At 47.8% G+C, this 21,961-nt stretch overlaps 1 protein-coding gene across 5 annotated transcripts in view; it reads left to right on the top strand.

The window, feature by feature from the left end:
• GNAO1 (G protein subunit alpha o1) overlaps nt 1-21,961 on the top strand; it is a 1,237,229-nt gene that overhangs the window by 820,896 nt on the left and 394,372 nt on the right. The window lies entirely within an intron of this gene.

Genomic DNA, 21,961 nt, shown 5'->3' with positions numbered 1-21,961 from the left:
TAGAAGAAAAACTGTGCACTGGTATGCTAATCTTTGTTTTGAATTAAAAAAAAAAAAAAAAAGAAAAAGAAATATAAGTGGAAATAAAGAAGTAAATAAGAAAACAGATAAATGGGGGCAGGGCAGGGCCAGGGAGGCCCAATGTACTTGTGTGCCTAGGGGCTCTTGAAGAATTAATCCAATCCTTCTAGAGGTAGGTCTTGTCAGACAAATCTGATCAATTTCTTTGACTGGGTGACCAGAGAATTGGATAGAGGATGTGCGCTAGATGTGGTGTATTAGATTTTAGCAAAGCCTTTGACAGTATTCTACAAAGACATCTAATAAATAAACTGAGTGCTCTTGGGATTGGTCCCAAAGTGACGGGCTGTGTCAGGAACTGGTTAAGTGGAAGATGTCAGAGGGTAGTGATCAATGGAGATTGCTCTGAGGAAAGGGATGTTACCAGTGGTGTACCTCAAGGTTCTGTTCTTAGGCCTGTTCTTTTTAACATTTTTATAAATGATATTGCTGAAGGGTTGTCGGGTAAGATATGCCTCTTTGCGGATGATATCAAAATCTGCAATAGAGTAGACATGCCGGGTGGTATGAATAACAATAAGAAAGACCTGGTGAAGCTTGAAGAATGGTCTGAAAGTTGACAGCTAAAATTTAATGCTAAGAAATGCAAGATCATGCATTTGAGCTGCAAAATCTCAAGGGAACAGTACAGTTTAGGGGATGAAGAACTTATGTGCACGACAGAAGAGCAGGACTTGGGTATGATTGTATGTGATGATTGTAAGGTGGCCAAACAGGTTGAAAAGGTGACGATGAATGCTAGAAGGATGCTAGGTTGCACATGGAGAGGTATGGACAGTAGGAAAAATGAGTTATTGATGCCCCTATATAAGACTGGTGAGACTTCATTTAGAATATCTTTTTGGACCCAAATTTGGAATACCATACAATTTATCACTAACTGCTCAGAAGAAATTTCTATGGACATTATAATCCTTCGATCTCAACATCCCTGCTTCGCGCAATCAAAATGTCCTCCTAAACTCATTGATACCATGATTGTGACTGCTCTCATGCACATTCTGAAAAATTGGAAATCATTTTCGTTATTAGATTATACGTTTTGGTGGAACTCACTATGTATGTATCATAGACTTGAATCATATGCATATGAGAGTAAAATCACACTCCGAATCTCCATGAATTTAAAAAGCAAGAAATCACCCTGGTCATTTTTAGATTCATATGTACGCTCTGCTTTGTAGACACTCCTGTCTTCCCTTCCTTTTCTCCACCTTTCCTCTTTCTTTCCTTTCTCTTTTTATTTTTACTCTGTCTTCTTTCATCTTTTCTCATACAGTCTTCACAAACAACTCCATTACTCTGAGCTTTTCTTAATACTATGGTCCTTTATAATTAATTTTATATTTATAGATCATATATATATATACAAAATGTTATCTTATTCTTATGTATTTGAATTGCTCCTTGTATTTTTCAAAATACTCAATAAAAATTTATTTAACTTAAAAAAAAAAAAGAAAGAATATTGTGTACAGTTCAGAAGGCCGCACCTTCAAAAAGATAAAGGATGGAGTTGGTCCAGAAGAAGACTACTAAAATGGTATGTGGTCTTCATCATAAGGCGTATGGGGACAGACTTAAAGATCTCAATCTGTATACTTTGGAGGAAAGGGCGGGAGAGGGGGAGATATGATAGAGACGTTTAAATACTTACATAATGTAAATGCGCATGAGTCGAGCCTCATTCATTTGAAAGGAAACTCTGAAATAAGAGGGCATAGGATGAAGTTTAAGAGGTGATAGGCTCTGGAGTAATCTAAGGAAATACTTTTTTACAGAAAGTGGTAGATGCATGGAACAATCTCCCAGAAGAGGTGGTAGAGACAGAGACTGTCTGAATTCAAAAGGGCTTGGGATAGGCATGTGAGATTTCTTTGTGAGAGAAAGAGATAATAGTTACTGCGGATGGGCAGACTAGATGGGCTATTTGGCCTTTATCAGCCATCATGTTTCTATGTAATCTGATTCCAAAAATTTAACCAATAGGAACCAAAAAAACTCGGATAGTTCAGCAATTACAGCGCCAAACCTAATTGCTCAAAAAATCAGAAGAGGAAAGCTCCTTATGTGTTGTTAAATATCCATCAGAGGAAAGCTCACCGCTCAGTTTCACTATTTAAAACCGGAGACATGTATGTAAAGCCAATGTTCTTTCCTCCTGTATAGCTCAGCTAGGTTTTTAAGCAAGGGATTTGTAACATAGAAAACTTATGTGCTGTCACAGCTTTGGTGCTTTGGTTATCAGTGACGGGCAATTAAAATTTTTGTCATATAAATATCCAAAGTTATCCCAGGACAAGCAGGCATGATATTCTCACATGTGGGTGACGTCATCTACGGAGCTCCAGCGCGGACAGCTTTTCAAGCACACTTGATTGAAGTTTCAAGTTTGCTACATTGCACCACGCATGTGCATGCCTTCTTGCCCACTAGAGGGCACATCCCCACCTCGTGGTCCTCAGTTCAGTTTTTTCTGCGGAGCCAGAAGCCCTGTGGAATTTGTGCTCTTCGAATTTAGCCTTCTGACACCGCGGCTGTGTGTTTCTTTCACGGTCGCTGTGCTTAATTTGCTTTTCTTTCTTTCTTTTGTTTCAGTTTTCGTCAAAAAAAAAAAAAAATTTGGTTCGGCTCCGGGGGCTCCCGGTAGCCGCGGCCGCGGGACCTCGTTCGTTCCCGGCCGGTTTTTGTGTCCATGTCCCGTCCCTTGACGGGCTTTAAAAAGTGCACCCGGTGCGATCGGTTGCTCTCAATTACCGATCCTCACCGGTGGTGCTTGGTTTGTCTGGGTCCTGAGCATCCTACCGAGTCCTGTGATAGGTGTTCAACTTTTCAGACTAGAGCCCTCCGCCGACGCCGTGCCCGGATGGCGGAGCTCTTCTCTGCGGACCCCGCGGCGGGGAAGGCCTCGACGTCTGCCTCGGCTTCGGCCCCGGCCTCGACCTCGGCCTCAGGTCCCCCGACCTCGCCTCGACCCTCGACTTCCTCCAAGCCTGCTACCTCGACCAAGCCTGCTTCGGGTAAGTCCTCCCTTCCATCCTCGACTCCAGGGTCAGCAAAGAAGCCATCCTCGGGCTCCTCGACTGCGGGTGGGTCGTCCTCTGCCCCACCCCGAGTACCAAAGCCTAGTGCCCCGAGGGAATACTCGAGACCGAGGTCGCCCTCCAGGGAGCACTCCTCGGCCCCGGACCTGCCAGCCATGATGGGGGTTCCGGTCTTCCAGGACTTGCTCCGAGCGCTGATTGCCTCGAAGCTGTCCGGGGCCCTCGCGCACCTGCAGCAGGCTTCGGCCTCGACTGCTCCGGCCTCGACTGCCCCGGCGTCGGCGGCCTCGGTCTCGGTGCCTTCGGCTTCGGCCCCCGGGGGTCTGCCGACCTCGACCCCGACCTTGCCCTCGACCTCGACCTCGGTTGACCAGCCTGAGAGGAGTGTCAGGCCTCGGGACAAGGTGCGTCGGGTTAGGAGGATCTCTTCCACGTCCTCTTCCTCGAGGTCCTCCCAGGGCTCCTCGCCCTCGAGTCGGCCTCGAACGAGGCGTCGGCCGAGGAAACCGAAGCGTTCTCGTGCTTCTCCTCGGAGACGCGGTTGCTCCTCGCCGACCGGGGGGGAGACATTACGTGTCTCGGAGCTCCGCCTTGATAATCCGAGGCTCTTCCGCACCCCCGGAGGAACGGGTTCGAGAGACTCCTCGCCGAGATGGAGGGGACGGACCTCGGTTCCTCATACCCCGGTTTCTTCCCCCAAGGGCTCCTCGGGACATAGGCAGTCCCCGACCCCTTCGAGGTCGCTCGGTACGGCCTCCTGGGGATCGGGGTCTGGTAGGGAGCCTCGGTATTCCCGCGAGGCCTCCCCCTCCTTCTTGGCGGCTCGGACCTCGCGTACTCCTTCCCCGCCTGCTAGGCCCTCTTCCTTCTCAAAATTTGTGCAGGATATGGCAAGGGACTTAGACCTGGACTTGCTTGCTGGGTCTCAGTATACGAAGGAGTTTTTGGAGGAACAAGACCTGCCCACTCCCCCGAGAGAAATTCCTCGTCTGCCTCTCAATAAGGTCCTCCACCAGACCTTCCTGAGAAATTTGGACTCCCCTCTTACAGTCACAGCGGTGCCTTCGAAGATGGAGTCCAAATACCGGACCATACCATGGAAGGGCTTCGATAAAGCACAACTGTCTCACCAGTCGTTGCTGGTGGAGTCGGCGCTGAAAAAGTCGCAGCCCGCTAAGATTTCGGCAGCGGTCCCACCCGGATGGGAGGGAAGGACCCTGGACAAGTTTGGTCATCGCCTCTATTCCAACTCATTGATGGCTACCAGGGTCCTTAATTATGCCTTTACATTCTCCTCTTATCTTTGAAGCATGGTCAAAGACTTGCCTCGTTATCAAGGGGTCCTGCCGGATTCCCACAAGGAGGGGTTTGCCACTTTCATGTCCAACTTGTCTCAGCTGCGTCTGTACCTGTTCCACGCTGTCTACGACGCATTTGAACTGGCCTCCAGGGTGTCCGCCTTTGCTGTGGCCATGCGCCGGCTGGCATGGCTACGTACCCTGGACATGGACCCGAATTTGCAGGAACGTTTGGCCAATCTACCCTGTGTTGGCTCTGAATTATTTGATGAGGTCCTGGAGGCGGCGACCAAACGTCTGTCGGAACAGGAGCGCTCCCTTGCCTCCTTGGTCCGTCCTAAACCTCGGGCCCCGCCGCAGAAGCCGTTTCGGCCTCCCCCACTGCGATACCCCCAGAAGTCAACGCCGGCCTTCTCTAGACCTCCGCCCCGCCGCCCACCGCAGCAGGGTAGGGGAGGCCAACAAAAACCTCAGGCGCAGGGGACGCCCAAGCCGGCACCGTCCTTTTGACGGGATGTGCGGATGGGGGCGGGCCCCCTCCGCATTCTCGCCGAACCCCCTTCCTATAGGGGGTCGACTCCGAGCCTTTTCTGCGGCCTGGACCGGGATCACATCAGATGCTTGGGTGCTCTGGATTATCTCCGAGGGCTACTCGCTCAATTTCTCAACCACGCCGCCGGAACATCCGCCGGCTGCTTACCCATTCAGTCAAGCCCAACTTCCCCTTCTCGCGGAAGCGAGGGCCTTGTTGAACCTTCGGGCAGTGGAACCTGTACCCCCCGACCAACGGGGGCGGGGGTTTTACTCCCGTTACTTTCTGGTCCCAAAGAAGACCGGGGACTTACGCCCCATTTTGGACCTCCGGAAGCTCAACAAGTTCCTAGTCCGGGAGAAGTTCCGTATGTTGTCGCTTCCGGTGTTGTATCCTCTTTTGGAGGAAGGGGATTGGATGTGCTCCCTAGACTTAAAGGAAGCATATACTCATGTTCCGGTGCATCCCGCCTTCCGCAAATTCTTACGGTTTCAGGTGGGGGAGTTGCACCTTCAATATCGGGTCCTCCCTTCGGTTTGGCTTCGGCCCCCTCGAGTCTTCACGAAGTGTATGGTGGTGGTCGCTGCAGCCCTGAGATCTCGGGGTCTACAGGTCTTTCCCTACCTGGACAATTGGCTGATCAAAGCGTCGACCAGGAGGGGGTTATCTCAGCGACCCAACAGACTATCATCTTCCTTCAACGTCTGGGGTTCGAAGTGAACTTTCCCAAGTCCTCATTTGTGCCCGATTCAATCCCTTCAGTTTATTGGAGCCGTGCTGGACACGGTTCGCCTTCGTTCGTTCCTCCCCCCTCCTCGGTTGGAGGCCCTACTTCGATTGAGTCGCCAGGTCTCGCTGATGCCTGTAGTATCGGCTCAGCGCATGATGGTTCTTCTGGGCCACATGGCATCGACGGTCCACGTTACTCCGTTCGCCCGCTTTGCACCTGAGGCTTCCTCAGTGGACCTTGGCCTCGCAGTGGGCGTCAGGATCGCGACCCCAGTCCTCTCGTCCAATAACTGTGACTCCTTTGAGACGCTCGCTCCGTTGGTGGACCAACTCTTCCAATCTTTCCGGGGGTTTGCTCTTTCTCGTTCCTCCGCATCGCAAGGTCCTGACCACGGACTCCTCGGAGTACGCGTGGGGGGCTCATCTCGACGGTCTGCGGACTCAGGGTCTATGGTTGGCAGAGGACCGTCTTTGTCACATCAATGTGTTGGAGCTTCGGGCCATTTTTCTGGTGGCTCGAGCGTTCTGCCACTTGCTACATGATCAGGTAGTCCTCGTGCGGATGGACAACCAGGTGGCAATGTATTATGTGAACAAACAGGGCGGGACGGGCTCTTGGTCCCTGTGCCGGGAAGCCCTGCGCCTTTGGGAATGGGCGGTCTCCCAGAACATATTCCTGCGTGCGGTTTACATTCAGGGAGAGAGGAACTGTCTGGCAGACAAACTCAGTCGTCTTCTCCAGCCCGCACGAGTGGTCGCTGAAACTCCCGGGTTCTACGCGAGGTCTTCGACCGCCTGGGGGATTCCTCAGGTGGAATCTGTTTGCCTCCCCGGGAGACTCACAAACTGCCCCTCTATTGTTCTCGGATGTACTCCGGGACCGGTCTCGAGGCCAATGCCTTCCTTCTCGACTGGGAGGGGAAGTTCCTTTATGCGTTTCCCTCCTTTTCCTCTGATCTTGAACGCTGGGTACATTTCAAATCGACCAGAGCCACTATGATTCCTCATTGCGCCTCGTTGGCCCAGACAGCACTGGTTCTCCCTGTTCCTTCAACTCAGTGTCAGGGAACCTCTGCTTCTGCCTGTTTTTCCCTCTCTGCTGTCTCAGAGTCTGGGCTCGCTGTTACATCCCAATCTTCAGTCTTTACATCTGACCGCTTGGTTCCTTTCCCCTTGACTTCGGTTCCTGTTTCTCAGTCGGTGAGGGAGATTTTGGAAGCCTCGCGCAAGGTCTCGACTAGGCTTTGTTATTCCCAGAAGTGGACCAGATTCTCATCCTGGTGTTCCTCGAACCATCTGGACCCGAGTTCAGTTCCAGTGTCTTCGGTGCTGGAATATTTGTTGCATCTGTCTAAGTCTGGACTGAAGACGACTTCCATTCGGGTGCATCTCAGTGCCATTGCGGCGTTCCATCGGCATCTCGAGGGTCGGTCTCTCTCTCTTCATCCTCTGGTAACTCGTTTCATGAGGGGTCTCGTGAATGTCCATCCTCCTCTGAAATCTCCTCCTGTAGTTTGGGATCTTAATGTGGTCTTAGCTCAACTGATGAAGCCTCCTTTTGAGCCTATCGACAAATCTCATCTTAAGTTTCTCACTTGGAAGGTGGTCTTTTTAATTGCGCTCACATCCGCTCGTCGGATTAGCGAGCTGCAGGCTTTGGTTGCGGATCCACCTTTTACTGTGTTTCATCATGACAAGGTGGTTCTTCGCACCCATCCTAAATTTTTGCCTAAGGTTGTGTCTGATTTCCACCTCAATCAGTCCATTGTTCTTCCGGTGTTCTTCCCGAAGCCCCACTCTCATCCTGGTGAGACGGCGCTTCACACGCTCGACTGTAAGAGGGCGTTGGCCTTTTATCTCCAACGTACCAAATCTCATCGGAAGGTTCCTCAATTGTTTTTGTCCTTTGATCCTAATCGGTTGGGACATCCTGTTTCCAAGCGCACCTTGTCCAACTGGTTGGCTGCTTGTATTTCTTTTTGCTACGCTCAGGCTGGTCTCACGCTCCATGGTCGAGTCACGGGGCATAAGGTCCGGGCTATGGCAGCTTACTGTTGCTTTCCTCCGGTCTACTCCTGTGGAGGACATATGTAAAGCTGCCACTGGTCTTCGGTTCATACGTTCACCTCCCACTACTGTCTGGACACTTTGTCCAGAAGCGACGGCCGGTTTGGCCAGTCGGTGTTACGTAACCTGTTTTCCTAAATTGCCATCCTCCCACCTGCCCTTTTTTGGTTAGCTTGGAGGTCACCCACATGTGAGAATATCATGCCTGCTTGTCCTGGATAAAGCACAGTTACTTACCGTAACAGGTGTTATCCAGGGACAGAAGGCATATATTCTCACAACCCGCCCTCCTCCCCGGGGATGGCTTTTTTGCTGGTTATGGAACTGAGGACCACGAGGTAGGGATGCGCCCTCTAGTGGGCAAGAAGGCATGCACATGCGTGGTGCAGTGTAGCAAACTTGAAACTTCAATCAAGTTTGCTTGAAAAGCTGTCCGCGCTGGGGCTCCGTAGATGACATCACCCACATGTGAGAATATATGCCTGCTGTCCCTGGATAACACCTGTTACGGTAAGTAACTGTGCTTTACCAGTTATCTATTTTGTGCTAAAAATACACAGATCTCTGGTTAAACACCCCCTCCCCTTGTCGCCCCCATCGTTGCAGTGATTGGTTTTGTCTTGGAACCACTGTCAGAATTCACTGACTTACAGTTGAAAGAACAAGTTCCCAAGATTTCATCATATGTCAAGGATACTATGAGTATGATCAAGTTTTTGGATGATTTTTTTAAATACTATCCCATGCATTATTAGTCTCTTAGACATAACAGCTTTATACACTAATATACCACAGCATGCAGCTCTTGAGGTCATTAAAAGACATTTACAAGCTCTGGATTTAACCAATATTAGGAATGAATTTTTGGTAGCGTTGGCTCACATTGCTTTAAGTAAAAATGACTTCCAATTTGATGAGAAATACTATATGCAGACTAAGGGTACTACGATGGGGGGCAAGATGGCCCCCACAATAGCATGTTTGTATGTTGCAGAATTCAAAGAGTCTTTCTAAGATGTTGTTTTGGAAATGCTACATTGACGATATGTTCGTCGTGTGGCTAGGCACTGCAACTGAATTGGAGCAATTTTTGACTTGGATAAATCAGTGTGATTCAAATTTGACATTCTCTGCAAATTTCCATTCTAGTCAACTACTGTTTTTGGATTTGATGATCACTTTGGAAGGAGGAAATTTTAGTACCACCATTTTTAGAAAATCTACAGATCGAAATAACCTCCATAGATATGACAGATACCATCCCAAACATCTGCGTGATAACATTCCTGTTGGACAGTTTTTACGCCTTCATCGCCACATCAAGAATTTAGTGCTAAAGCTGAGGATATGAAAGTAAGATTTTTGGCCCGGGGCTATCCAAAATCAACTATCAAAAAGGCATATAAGAGAGCACTGTATGCCCAGCGAGACACTTTATTGAGTCCATCCACAAAAGTGAGTGATACCCTATTTTCAATATGCCTTTAAATTCGGTAGCAGAACCATTTTTACCAGAGCCACCCGCCCCAACAGACCCAAAGGAAGATCCTGTTTCACAATAGCGTCAAGGTGGCAAAGAACATTCATAGAGTAAAATGTGACAGGGTTAGTACTCAAATATATACCCAGATACCTTACCGGAGAAGCTGAGTGCGGGATAGGAAGTAACGCATGCCATGGCTCCACGGGGCCCCCAGCCAGTAACAAAAGCTCAGACTTACTACAATTAACTTGTAGACCTGACAAGGCCCCAAAATCCTTCACAATTGCCAGCGCCTCGGTCAAGTGGGCTGGAGCCTGGTCCAAATACAGTAAAATGTCATCCGCAAACAGGCTGATTTTGCATTCCCGGCCCCCCACCCAGATTCTACAAACACTAGGGGCCTACCGTATCTTATTGGCCAAAGGCTCAATAGCCAAAAGGAACAGCAGTGGAGAGAGGGGACAACCCTGCTTGGTCCCCCACTGCAGCCCAAACACATCCATCAAACTCCCATTAATAAGCAATCGAGCCCGAGGGTGGGTGTACAGTGCCTTGATCCAATCCAGAAAGAGCCCCTTAATACCATAACCGTCCAAAACCCAAAAGAGGTACTCCCAAGAGATGCTATCAAAAGCTTTCTCCTTATCTAATCCCTTAGCCCTAAGTTCGTGGATGGCCCCCAAGACTTTCATCAGATTCATCAGATTCATGAGGCATAGTGGCCAGGCACAAAGCCTACCTGATCCGGATGGATCAAAGCTGGTAGAAAGTCGTTCAGATGCCATGCCATTGTCATAGCTAGTAACTTAAGATCTTGGTCCAAGAGGGAGATGGATCTGAAGGAGCCCACCAATTCGGGATCCTTCCCTGGCTTTGGCAACAGCACAATATGCGCCAAGTTCTCAGGAAGTTGGCCTGCAGCTTCCGCTATAGTGATACACATATGGCTAAGCGGGCTGGCCACCAGATCCCATAGCATCCTGTAATATCCTGGGCCAAAACCATCTGGGCCCAGAGCCTTGGGAGCCAATCGTGGTGGACATCTTGTCCGCTGTGATGGGCACATTCAAGACCGTTACCTGATCCTCTGTCAACTGGGGCAAGTGCAGGTCTGTAAAGAAGATGATCAAAGCTCCCTTATCCAAAGGTCGGCGCCCATACAAAGACTTATAGTATTGGACAAACTGTGCCACAATATGACGCTCCCCCACATAGCGTACGCCCCCAGCATCTTTAATAGTGGTAATCTGTCATTTTTTATGCAGGCAAATCAGATGAGCCAACAATTTCCTGGTTTTTCCCTCCCCCGACGATAAAGCTGATACCGCTGATAGTACAAAGAACGTTCCATGCGTTTATTAAGTAGCTCCTCAAGCTGACACTGAACTCCTGGAGTTCCAGGCGATCTGCCTCTGGCAACGTGCTGATATTGAACCGTCTAGAACATAAGAAACGCCTTCACTGGATCAGACCAAGGTCCATCTAGTCCGGCGATCCGCACACGCGGAGGCCCATTTAGGTGCTCCTTTTTGGGAATCCCGGTTTTCCCGTATCCCTCAATATGTTCTGCAAGAAGGTGTGCATCCAACATGCGTTTGAAACCCTGCACAGTATTTTCTGCCACCACCTCCTCCGGGAGAGCATTCCAAGCGCCCACCACTCTTTGTGTGAAACAGAACTTCCTGACATTTGTCCTGAACCTGCTGCCATTCAGTTTTAAGCTATGACCTCTTGTCCGCGTCACATCTGAAAATGTCAGTAATGCTGCTTCCTGGTCAATTTGATCAAATCCCTTTAATATTTTAAAAGTCTCTATTAGATCCCCACGCACTCTTCTCTTTTCGAGGGTGAACAGTCCCAGTTTTCCGAGGCGTTCCATGTAGCTTAAATTCTCCATGCCTTTGACTAGTTTCGTAGCTCGTCTCTGTACCCTCTCCAACAGAATTTTGTCCTTAAGGTATGGAGACCAGTGTTGAACACAGTATTCTAAGTGTGGTCTGACCATTGTTCTGTAAAGTGGCATTATAACATCTTGTGACCTACTCGTGATCCCCTTCTTAATCATGCCTAACATCCTATTTGCTTTCTTCGCTGCCGCCGCGCATTGAGCCGATGGCTTCAGGGTTCTGTCTATCAGCACCCCCAAATCCCTTTCTTGTTCGCATTTGGCTAATGTCACCCCCGACATCTTGTATTCATGTTCTTTGTTTTTCTTTCCCAGATGCATCACCTTACATTTGTCTATGTTAAAACTCATCTGCCACTTTATCGCCCACGTTTCCAGCTGATTTAGATCTTTCTGAAGATCCTCACAGTCCCTTTGAGAGCCAACCGCCCGACATAGTTTCGTATCATCCACAAACTTGATTATATTACAGGTTGTTTCTTCTTCCAGGTCATTTATAAAAATATTAAACAAAATGGGACCAAGAACCGAGCCCTGGGACACGCCGCTGGTCACCTTTTCCCATTCCGAGAATTTCCCATTTATGGTTACCCTCTGCGTTCTGTTCTCTAACCAATTTCCGATCCATCCGTGCACTTCTCCTCCTATTCCATGACTTAATAGTTTACTCATAAGCCTTGCGTGCGGAACCTTGTCAAACGCTTTTTGGAAGTCCAAGTAAATTATGTCCACTGGATATCCACTATCTATTTGCTTGTTTACCTTCTCAAAAAATTGAAGTAAATTTGTCAAACATGACCTCCCTTTCCTGAAGCCGTGTTGACTATCTCTCATTAGGTTGTGCTTATCCAAGTGTTCTACAATGCGGTCCTTAATTAGTGTTTCGATTATCTTTCCAGGAACCGATGTGAGACTCACCGGTCTATAGTTTCCTGGTTCACCTCTTGATCCTTTTTTGAAAATTGGGATGACATTTGCTATCCTCCAGTCATCTGGTACTTGCCCGGTTCTGATTGACATGTTAGCCCCGGTTCTGATTGACATGTTAGCTAAAGATTGTAGTAGTTCCCCAATTTCTATCTTAAGTTCCTTTAAAACTCTCGGGTGAATCCCGTCCGGTCCAGGGGATTTATCACTTTTTAGTTTGTCAATCTGAAAGTAAATCTGGTCCAACTCCACATTTATTGATGTTGTGACCAGTCAGACACGTGGCCTGCCAAGGTCCCAGTTAAGCCAGGGAAAAAAGAAAAAGTTAAAACACGGAAGGGAAATTCTAAGATCTCCCAGGGTTATGATTCTGGAGATAATGCCATTGACCACCAGAGGGAGCTGGATTTGTCTGAGGAGGAAGTAGGTGAGCTTTATTCGAGTCACCACCGGGGGAGCTCAAGAGGCCCCTGGACTTCTGCTGACTCACTCAGATCAGGACACACCCCTAGGGTATGTAAGCCAGCAGTGGCATTCAAACCAGCAGGCCAGTTAGGGAGGAAGTTCAGGCCTTGCCTCCCTGAAGATCCACCTGGGCCAAACAGGAGCAACAGACCTATGCCTATGGAGCTGACTGAGGCTGGACAAGCGGAAGACTTGCCACTCCTGAATGGAGAGCCTATGGAATGTCAAGAAGCTTGTGCAGGTTGTGAAGCTAATTATCCTGAGCCTATGCAGGTGGACTTGGCCTCAAGCTACAAACAGTGAGTTTGGATTTTTGGGAACTGTTTGTTTGCTGTGTTTTTTTTATGTTTGTTTGGGAAAGCTAGGAGTGTGTGGGGAGAGGTTTTTTTGTGACTCTGGGTGGGATTTTGAAGGCCATTTCTGTGGCTGTATTTTGACAAAACCTGTGCACTCTCCTTTCCTGGCAGTCATATAATGTTGCCAGAGGCTTTCCTCATTTTCCTTAAGGACTGAGAATTGTGGAAACTATTATCCTGAACTTTATTTTTGATTTGCTGACTTACCTGCTTTGGAGCAGGCAGTGCTAGCTCTGTGGAGAGCTTTGACCTCAAGAGCCATTGAGACTTAATTTGGAATGAAATAAAGTTTTGGACTTTATTTTGGACTGTTTTATTTTCTTGCCCTTTTTGGCAGCATTTCTTTAATGCTGTGTGAAATCCTGACTAATGTTGCAAAAGCCTAATGAATTACAGTGGTGCCTCGCATAACGGACGCCTCGCACAGCGAACGCTGCGCATAACGAACTTTTTGTCTTGCTCCCTATAACGAACTTCGTTTCACACAACGAAGTCGCCCGAGGGGCCCGGGGGGGGGCGGAACTACTCTCGCCTTTTCCTAATGTGAGCCGGGAACAGCAGCACCCTCCTGTCTGAATGCAGTGTTCCATCATCTCCCTCCACCTTACCTTAGATGCCGAGTTTTCCGGCTTTCTTTTTCGGCCAGCCACACACTTTCAAAGAGCAGCACATGCGCGCATGCTCTGTTGTTCAATCTTCTCCTCTGACGCAACCGGAAACCGGAAGTTGCAGGAGAGGAGAACATTGATCAACTTCAGCAGCTGCGCGTGCACAGCTTTTTGAAAGCGTGCGGCTGGGTGAAAAAGAAAGCTGGCAAACTCTGCATATAAGGTGAGGTGGAGGGAGGGAAATGTAGGGCTGCAGAACGAATTATTTTGTTTTACATGTATTCTTATGGGAAAACGCGTTTCACACAACGAACGTTTCACATAACAAACTTGCTCCTGGAACGGATTAAGTTCGTTGTGTGAGGCACCACTGTATTTACCTGCATGAAGGATTGAGTAAAAAGAACTATTTCTATAATCCACCACAATTGTGGGGACTTTATTTTATTTGTCTTTAATTTGGATTACTGCTGAGAATCCAGTCCTGCAGGGTGGCTCCATGCTGGGTCACACGCTGGTGCACTGTTTATTGTAACCACTGGATTGCTATAGAGCCCAGCCGTGGTCTATAGTGGTGGTGACAATGTTAGGCTGTCCTCTATGCCTTCGGTGAATACCCTCCCAGTGTCTGGCATTGTTGTAGTGTCCTCGTTTGTGAAGACAGAGGCAAAGAATGAATTTAACCTATCAGCAACCTGTTTGTCTTCTTTGATTGACCCTATTATTCCTTGGTCGTTGAGAGGGCCCACAGTTTCTCTTGCTGGTTTCTTCCCTTTTATATATCTAAAAAAGGGCTTAAAGTTTTTGTTTTCTTTCGCTATCTTTTCTTCATAGTTTTTTTTGGCTTGTATAACTGCTTTATGACACTTTTTCTGGTCGATTTTGTGACAGTTCCAGGCCTCCGTCGTTTTTTCCCGTTTCCATTTTTTAAACGAGTTCCTCTTCTCCCTTACTGCAACCTTCACCTCTTTGGATAACCAAGCTGGTTTCCTTTGTTCTTTTTTCGCCTTCCTTTGGATACCTTCGGTATGTAAAGATTCTGAGCTTCAATGATGGTATTTTTCAGTAGAGACCATGCTTGTTCAACTGAATGGATTTCTGCTTTGTCCTTCTTGAGCCGTTTTTTAACCATGGTTCTCATACTGTCGTAATTTCCTTTTTTGAAGTTAAAGGTTGTGGTTTTAGTCTTGATTGGTTTCTCTTTTCCGATGCCAATGGTAAAATTGATCATATTGTGATCACTTGCCCCCAGCGGGGCTGTAACTTCTACATCTGCTGTCCTTCCAGTAATGCCATTTATAACCAAGTCCAGGATTGCGTTTCCTCTTGTCGGTTCTCCCACCATTTGTTCAAGGAAACAATCTCCTATCACCTCCAGGAATTTTGTCTCTCTGCCGCAGATTGATGTTCCCAGTTTCCAGTCTATCCCCGGAAATTGAAGTCTAAGGTAATAAAGTTTCCCAGACAGCCGCAGAAGCTCCCCCTCCCGCTTTTTCCATTGGCCTGCAGAGGACCGCCTTAGAAGCATACCAGAAAGCAACAGGGCCCACATCGGGCATATCATACGTAAGTGTATAATCTACCCAGCGGGCTCTCAAGAAGATATGTAATTCTGGGTCATGATATAAGTGAGGAGTTATTTTTCAGGAGGAAGTCCTACAGGTAAGGGCTATACTCAACCGGAGTCCCACCAGCGCGTGACCAGAAATGATGCTTTCATATATTTCAAAATGAGTGGCCATAAAGAACAGCCGCTTATCCAGGAGAATATAATCTAACCTAGCATACACCTTGTGGGCATGGGAGTAAAAGGTGAAGTCAGTGTCATAAAGGTGCAGGGTGTGGCAGACATCTACCAAGTCCAAGTGTTGAGTCAGTTGTCATGGTCCCTGGTACGTGCCCTGGGCAGTTTACAATCCACCCCTGGATTCGCAGTGATATTACGATCCCCACTCAAAACCAAATGATACTCAATGTGTTGTGAAAGGTGAGCAAGAACAGAGGAGAAAAATTTATGACAATAAACATTTGGAACATACAAGTTGCATAGCAATAGCTTAAGACCCCACAGCTCGCCCAACACCTTCACAAAACAGCCCTCATTATCCTGAATTTGTATATGAAAATGAAAGGGTAGGCTTTTGTGTAAAAGAATGGTAACCTCTCTCTGATGGCCTCCAAAAGCTGTGGAGTACACCTCCCCACCTCATCCTCGTTTAAGTTTGGCATGTTCCAGCTGAGAGAGATGGGTTTCTTTTAAGTAATCAGATACAGCAACAGGTTGATAATAATAGATAAATAAACCTAAATGGAGGAAAAGATCTCAGATACACCACTAAGGGAACATGTAAGTTTTCTCCTTTTAATCATGTGGTGATAGGTTTCTTTCATCCATCAAACCCCCCCCCCCCATAATTTTTATATATTTTTGTTTATATTTTTTAATTTATTCAGATAAAACTTGTAAAGTATGTGGTTCAATAAATATAACTAATATGCAGAAAAGAAAACATTACTTATCTGCAGCTGAAGACAGGTTAAAGTGCTCAGGTGCTCCAATCAAAAAAGTGCAAAAAGCCAAAGCTGAAAAAGATATTGCACAGAAAAGATTAAAGTGCTTAGTGCTCACCACATTGCACAATATTCAAAGATAATTTGCAGAAAAGCTACTTATCTGCTGACTGGAGAAGTAGAATAAAGTGCTATAGTGTAAATGCTTAATCGTTAATAATGCACTTCACATGCACTCTGCGATTCAAAGTATTGCACAGCCCCGTCTCAGTTCATTAAACTCGCTCTCAACAGGTCCCGTTTCACCCTAAAAAGGGCTTCATCAGGAAACGAGTGCTTCTGCGGGATAGACCTATGCTATTCAGAAGCACTCGTTTCCTTGAGGGACCCCACACAGATTCTTCCAGGTGAAGGAAACCTTGGAACCAGGAGTAAACTTTGTCATGTGTTTAAGAATATATTATAAGCATTTGAAGTCCGTTTGGACTTATGAGTATTGTTTGTGCTTACAGAAATCAGACCCTCTCATGCCGTCTCTCAATAATTTTGAGCTAAACTATTGATAACCTGAAGCAGTGATCACAATTTGGCACGTTAGAACCAGCAAATAGATAAGCGCATCACGTTTCTAAATCCTTTCATAGCAAAGAATAATACAATGATTAATATGAGTCTTGTTATAAAGCAGGGGTGTCCAACATTTTGGCTTTCCTGGGCCACATTGGCTGAAAACATTTTTTCTGGGGCCACACAAACGCGCAAATGCTGCAGCAAGACAGAGGAGGGAGCCAGCAATATGGTAAACACCCAGGGCAGCAGAGAAAAACACTGAATCGCCCTCAACTGGGGCCGCACAATATACTTCACAGGGCCGTAGGTAGGACACCCCTGTTATAAAGCATAAGCTGACAAATGTGGAAGATCATTCAATGATTGGGTGGTGAGGTGTTTGGGGGCTTGACCTCCATTTACTCCTTCAGGTCTCTGAGCATAAATCTTCCATATTTAAAGCTTTCTGTATTTAAAGCTTTTCATGAGCATTTAAGTACAAGCTTTTCATGAGCATTTATGTTTGAGGGAAGTACATTTGCCTTTTGCTGTATCCATTGTTGGCATTCACTTTTAAAATTCAACTTTTTTCAATTTTTCAGCTTTTTTCTCAAATCTACTTTTCCATATCTACCTTCCCTCCCCGTTTCCATGGTCTGATATCTCTGTCCTTCCCTCCCTCCTCTCAGTGGTCCAATATCTCTCTCCTTTCCTCCCTTCTCTCAGTGATCCGACATCTCTATCATTTATTTCCCTTCTTCCCACAGTCTGGCATTTCTCTCCTCTCCTTCCCACTGTTTGGCATCTCTCTCTGCTACTACTATTAATTATTTCTATAGCGCTACTAGACTCCCCTCCTTCCCTTCTATTCCCTGGTCTGGCATCTCTCCCTTCCTTGAGTCATCTCTCCTCCCCTCCCACCCACCCCCAGTGTAACATTTCTCTTTCCCTTCCTCTTTTCTGCCTCCTGCAGTCCAGCATTTCCCCTTCTTTCCGGCCCTCCTCCCAGTCCAATATTTCTTTCTCTCTTCCTTCTGCTTGCTTCCTCTCCTCCGGCCCTCCTTCCTTCCCCCAACCAATATCTCTCTCTCCCTCTATGAGTCCAATTTTTCACTCTGTGCTCTCTCCCCCTTCATTGGAATGTGACATTTTTCCTTCCTGCCCTTCCTATCCATCTCTCTCTCTCTCCATCATCAAGATGGTTTTATTGGTGGCTATTACTTCTGCCTAGAGAATGTATGAACTTCATGTTTTGTCCTATAGAGATTCTTTTCTTCAATTTATGGATTCAAGCACACAGTTCCCTCTTTCCTACCGAAAATGGTTTCTAGCTTCCACATCAATCAAGAGGGGCATATGCCAGCCTATGCACCTTCGGGTTCTGATGAGAAGGACAGAGTATTAAAATTTCTGGATGTGCGCAGTGTGACAAACCCAGCACCCACACAGGCTTTGTCCCAAGTGTTGGTAGGAAGAATACTAAACCCCTGTGCAAGAGAGTTGACCAGGTTAGCTCTTCAGATTATGAGAGCGCTAACTTCCCTTGCACCAGTAGAAATGAATTAGATAGAGATTTCCAGATTAAGCACAGGCAGACACTAGCTCATCTTCTTAAACCTGTTTGCAACCCTGTTAATGCAGTTAAAGCTAAAACACAGTATGACCCTTTAAGGCAGAGTCACTGCAAAGAAGAGAACACTGAGCACACACAGGTACGGAGAGAGTTGAATCCCTTCCCCCTCTCTAAGCTGAGGAGGTGTGGCCTGGGGCAGGTTTAAAAAGTGAGGCCAGTGAGAAGGAAAGGGAGAGCCATGGAGAGAGACAGAGAAGAACTTGAGAGGGAGCAGTGCTTGCCTCTTGAACCGGATTCAGAGCATGAGAGAGATTGGAAGATGGAGGAGGAATTTGAAGTGCCTCTCACCACAGTTGATCACAGCAGTGAAGAGATAGAGCCGATGGAAATTTGTGAAGTACTGAGACAAGAGTTTGCTGCAGAAGCTATGGACAAAAGTCAGTAAGCTGTGGTTTTGGAATGAACTTTATTCCACAAAGTGAAACTGAGTAATCTCCCTACATATTTCAAAACTTCTATAGAGGAGATTCCAGCTGATCGTTACTGGTGTTCTTTCACTCTAGTATCTGACTTCCAGTTTCTAGACCGTGTGAAAAGATGAGAAAATGTAAATGTTCACTGGACCCTTTTCCGTTATATCTGTTTCTTAATATTCCTTCTCAAGCTATAGCATGGTTAACCATTTTACTGAATTTCTCTTTGGAAAATGGTTACTTTTCACAATTCATGCGACAAATAACACTTATTCCTCTTCTAAAAAAATGTAGATTTAGATCCTACAGTTCCCTCTCACTTCTGACCAATTGCTAATATACCTTTATTAACAAAAATGTTGGTGTCAATTGTAGCTGGTCAACTTACTGACTATTTGAAGAAATTTTCTTTACTTCAGCTGTTTCAACATGGATTTCGCTCTAATTTTTAGTACTGAAAACCTTATTGATTTTCTCTTCTTTCAAAAATTCAACAAATTCTTCTTCAAAATTCTACTCCAGTTCGATTTATCTGCAGCGTTTGATGTAGTACATCATGATATTTTACTTCAGCTACTTTCAGATGTAGGTCTCCATCAGGTTGTTTTGGGTTGTTTTCTAAATTTCTTCTGTACCGTTCCTAATTCAGTAAATATTGAAGACATATCTCCAATTCTTGGCAGCCTCCCTGTGAGGTTCTTCAAGGCTCCCCACTCTCTCTAATTTTTATTCAATCTCTATATTGACCACACTTGGGAAACATTATTCACTTAAGCGGATGATTATCTTTATATTGATTGAGATTGATCTGGATATTACTAATCTAGTTTCCAAAGTAAATCCATTTCCAAACTTCAAGCCTGGGCTTTATCTGTCCGGATGAAGCTTAATACAACTAAAACTAAGCTTTTGGTGGTTAGTCCAAGATTGGACTTTCTTTCCTCCTACTGCTAGCTCTGGTATCTGGGTCCTCCTTACCAATTGAGTTCTCTGCTAAGATATTGGGAGTCCTTTTTGATTCCTCTCCTTCCCTTTTAAGGCCCAAATAAATTCCTTGGTCAAGAAATGCTTCTTTAGTTTGCGAATGCTGAGGAAGGTTAGACATCTTTTTCATCACCGTCATTTTTCTATCTTAGTTCAATTAATTATATTCTCTCGTCTTGATTGCTGTAAAGCTATCTACCTCGGCATTACAAAAATTTGTCTTCATAGATTACAATTAATTCAGAATACTGCTGCGACCACCCGCCTCGAGACTCGACCCCGAAAACCTCGGCTTACCGGGTAAGTCCCCTCTTCCTTCCTCAGGTTCCGCACCACGAAGAAGCAGCCTTGGGGACGCCGGCTGGGCAATGGTGGGACCTTCCTTGCCTTCGGTCCCGGCGACGTCCTCCAAATCTTCGGGCTGTGCCTCCACCACACGGGAATACCCTGACACGAGGTCGCCCCCGGTAGGAGTGCACTACGGCCTCGGACATGCCTTCGATGCTGTCCGTGCCGGTTGTTTCAAGACATTACTCCGGGCGATGATATCGTCGGAGCTGTCCGTGGCCCTCGCTCACCTTAATCTGGCCCTGATCTTGACTTCGTGTGCGCCAGACCAGCCTGAAACTCGCGTCGAAGTACCTCGGGGCAAGATGCGCCGATTTTGATGCATCTCGTCCTCCTCGGATTCCTCACCGGAGGTCTTCGAGCCGTTCTTCCCCCACGGGGCTCCGCGGGGCGCTACATCGCTCGAAGCATGTCGAGACCTCGGGCTGTCGGAGTTCGAAGAAACCCCGGAGCTCACCTCCACTGCGGGGTCGCTCCACGACACCTTGCCCCGGAGGGCGGCTGAAGGTGGCGGAGTTATCGCTCACCAACCCTCGGCTCTTGTTGACTCCCCCTCGGTCCGGGGACCCGGTCCGAGGCTCCAGGCTTTCGCCGAGGAAGTTCGGGGAGAGGTCTCCGGCCCGCCATCGGTCGGTGCCTCTTACCCCGGCGGCGTCCCCGAGGGGTTCTTCGAGGCGGCGCAGGTCCTCGACCTTGGAGCGCTTTCACAGCGTTTCCCCGGTCTCGGATAGAGGGTCTGAGCGTGATGCCATCGCTACTCGAGGGAAGCCTCTCCTTCCTTTTCGGCAAGACGCAGGTCTCGTTCCCCGTCCCCACAAGGGGCTATGGGAACGTCCCGCCCTTCTTTTACGAGGTTCGTCCAGGACATGGGACGTGCCCTTGACTTGGACCTACTATCAGACTCGAGGTATTCCAAGGAGTACCTGGCGGAGCTGGATATGCCCTCAACGCCCCGAGAGTCCCTCAGGCTGCCATTGAACCCTGTGCTCCGGCAAACCTTTATTAGGAACCTACGAGACTCCTTACATGTGACGGCTGTCCCATCTAAAATGGAGTTGAAGTACCGTACGGTACCCTGTCCGGGGTTTGAGCAGCCACAGACTCTCTCACCAATCGCTGTTGGTGGAATCTTCATTGAAAAAGACTCACCCCTCCTGGGTCTCCGCTGCGGTCCCTCCGGGTCGCGAGGGCAGGACCCTAGTCAAATTCGGGCCGCCGTCTGTATCAGAACTCTAGTGATGGCCTCTAGAGTGCTGAACTACACTTTCACTTTTTCATCGTATCTTAAACATCTGCTTGGGCTGTTGAGCGCCTTCACGATGGATTTACCAGCTTCTCCGCCAAGGAGCTTTTGGCCTCCTCCTGGAGGATTTTTCCAACCTCCGTCTCCACCTGTTTCATGCAGCTTACGACGGTTTTGAGCTTTCCTCGAGGGTCGCTGCCTTTGCTGTGCCATGCGCCGGCTGGCGTGGCTACGCTTGTCGACATGGACCCCAACCTCCAGGACCGTGTTGGCTAACTTTCCCTGTGTCCGGTAAGGAACTCTTTGATGACACTATTGAAGCGCCACGAAACGCTTGTCGGAGCATGAGCGGTCCTTTGCCTCCCTCGTGTGTCCGAAAGCCCAAGCCGGCCGCTTCTCGTCCCCTATGGGGGCACACCTCGCCACTACCCACAAAAGTCCACCCCGGCTTTTTCTAGCCTCCACCTCGGCGTCAGCAGGCTCATTCTAGGGCATGTGTCGAAATCCCAGCCGACTGCCCCTGCCAAGCCGTCTCCGGTCCTTTTGACGAGATGCGCGAATGGGGGCTGGCCCTCTCCGCGCCTCCGTCAGGCCTTCTTCCCATCGGGGGACGCCTGCGAGCCTTTACCCTCGTTGGGAGTCCATCACGTCGGACGCTTGGGTCCTTGGCGTGATCTCATCCGGGTATTCTCTCAACTTTCGGGGGATCCCTCCCGACAGCCCTCCGAGCGCTTGTCCCCCCCAATCGGGCGCAGTTGCCCCTCCTTCTCTCGGAGGCTCGAGA

Source organism: Geotrypetes seraphini, chromosome 4, assembly GCF_902459505.1.
Source record: "Geotrypetes seraphini chromosome 4, aGeoSer1.1, whole genome shotgun sequence".
Classification (NCBI taxonomy): Eukaryota; Metazoa; Chordata; class Amphibia; order Gymnophiona; family Dermophiidae; genus Geotrypetes; species Geotrypetes seraphini.
This window is presented reverse-complemented; position numbering and strand designations above follow the sequence as displayed.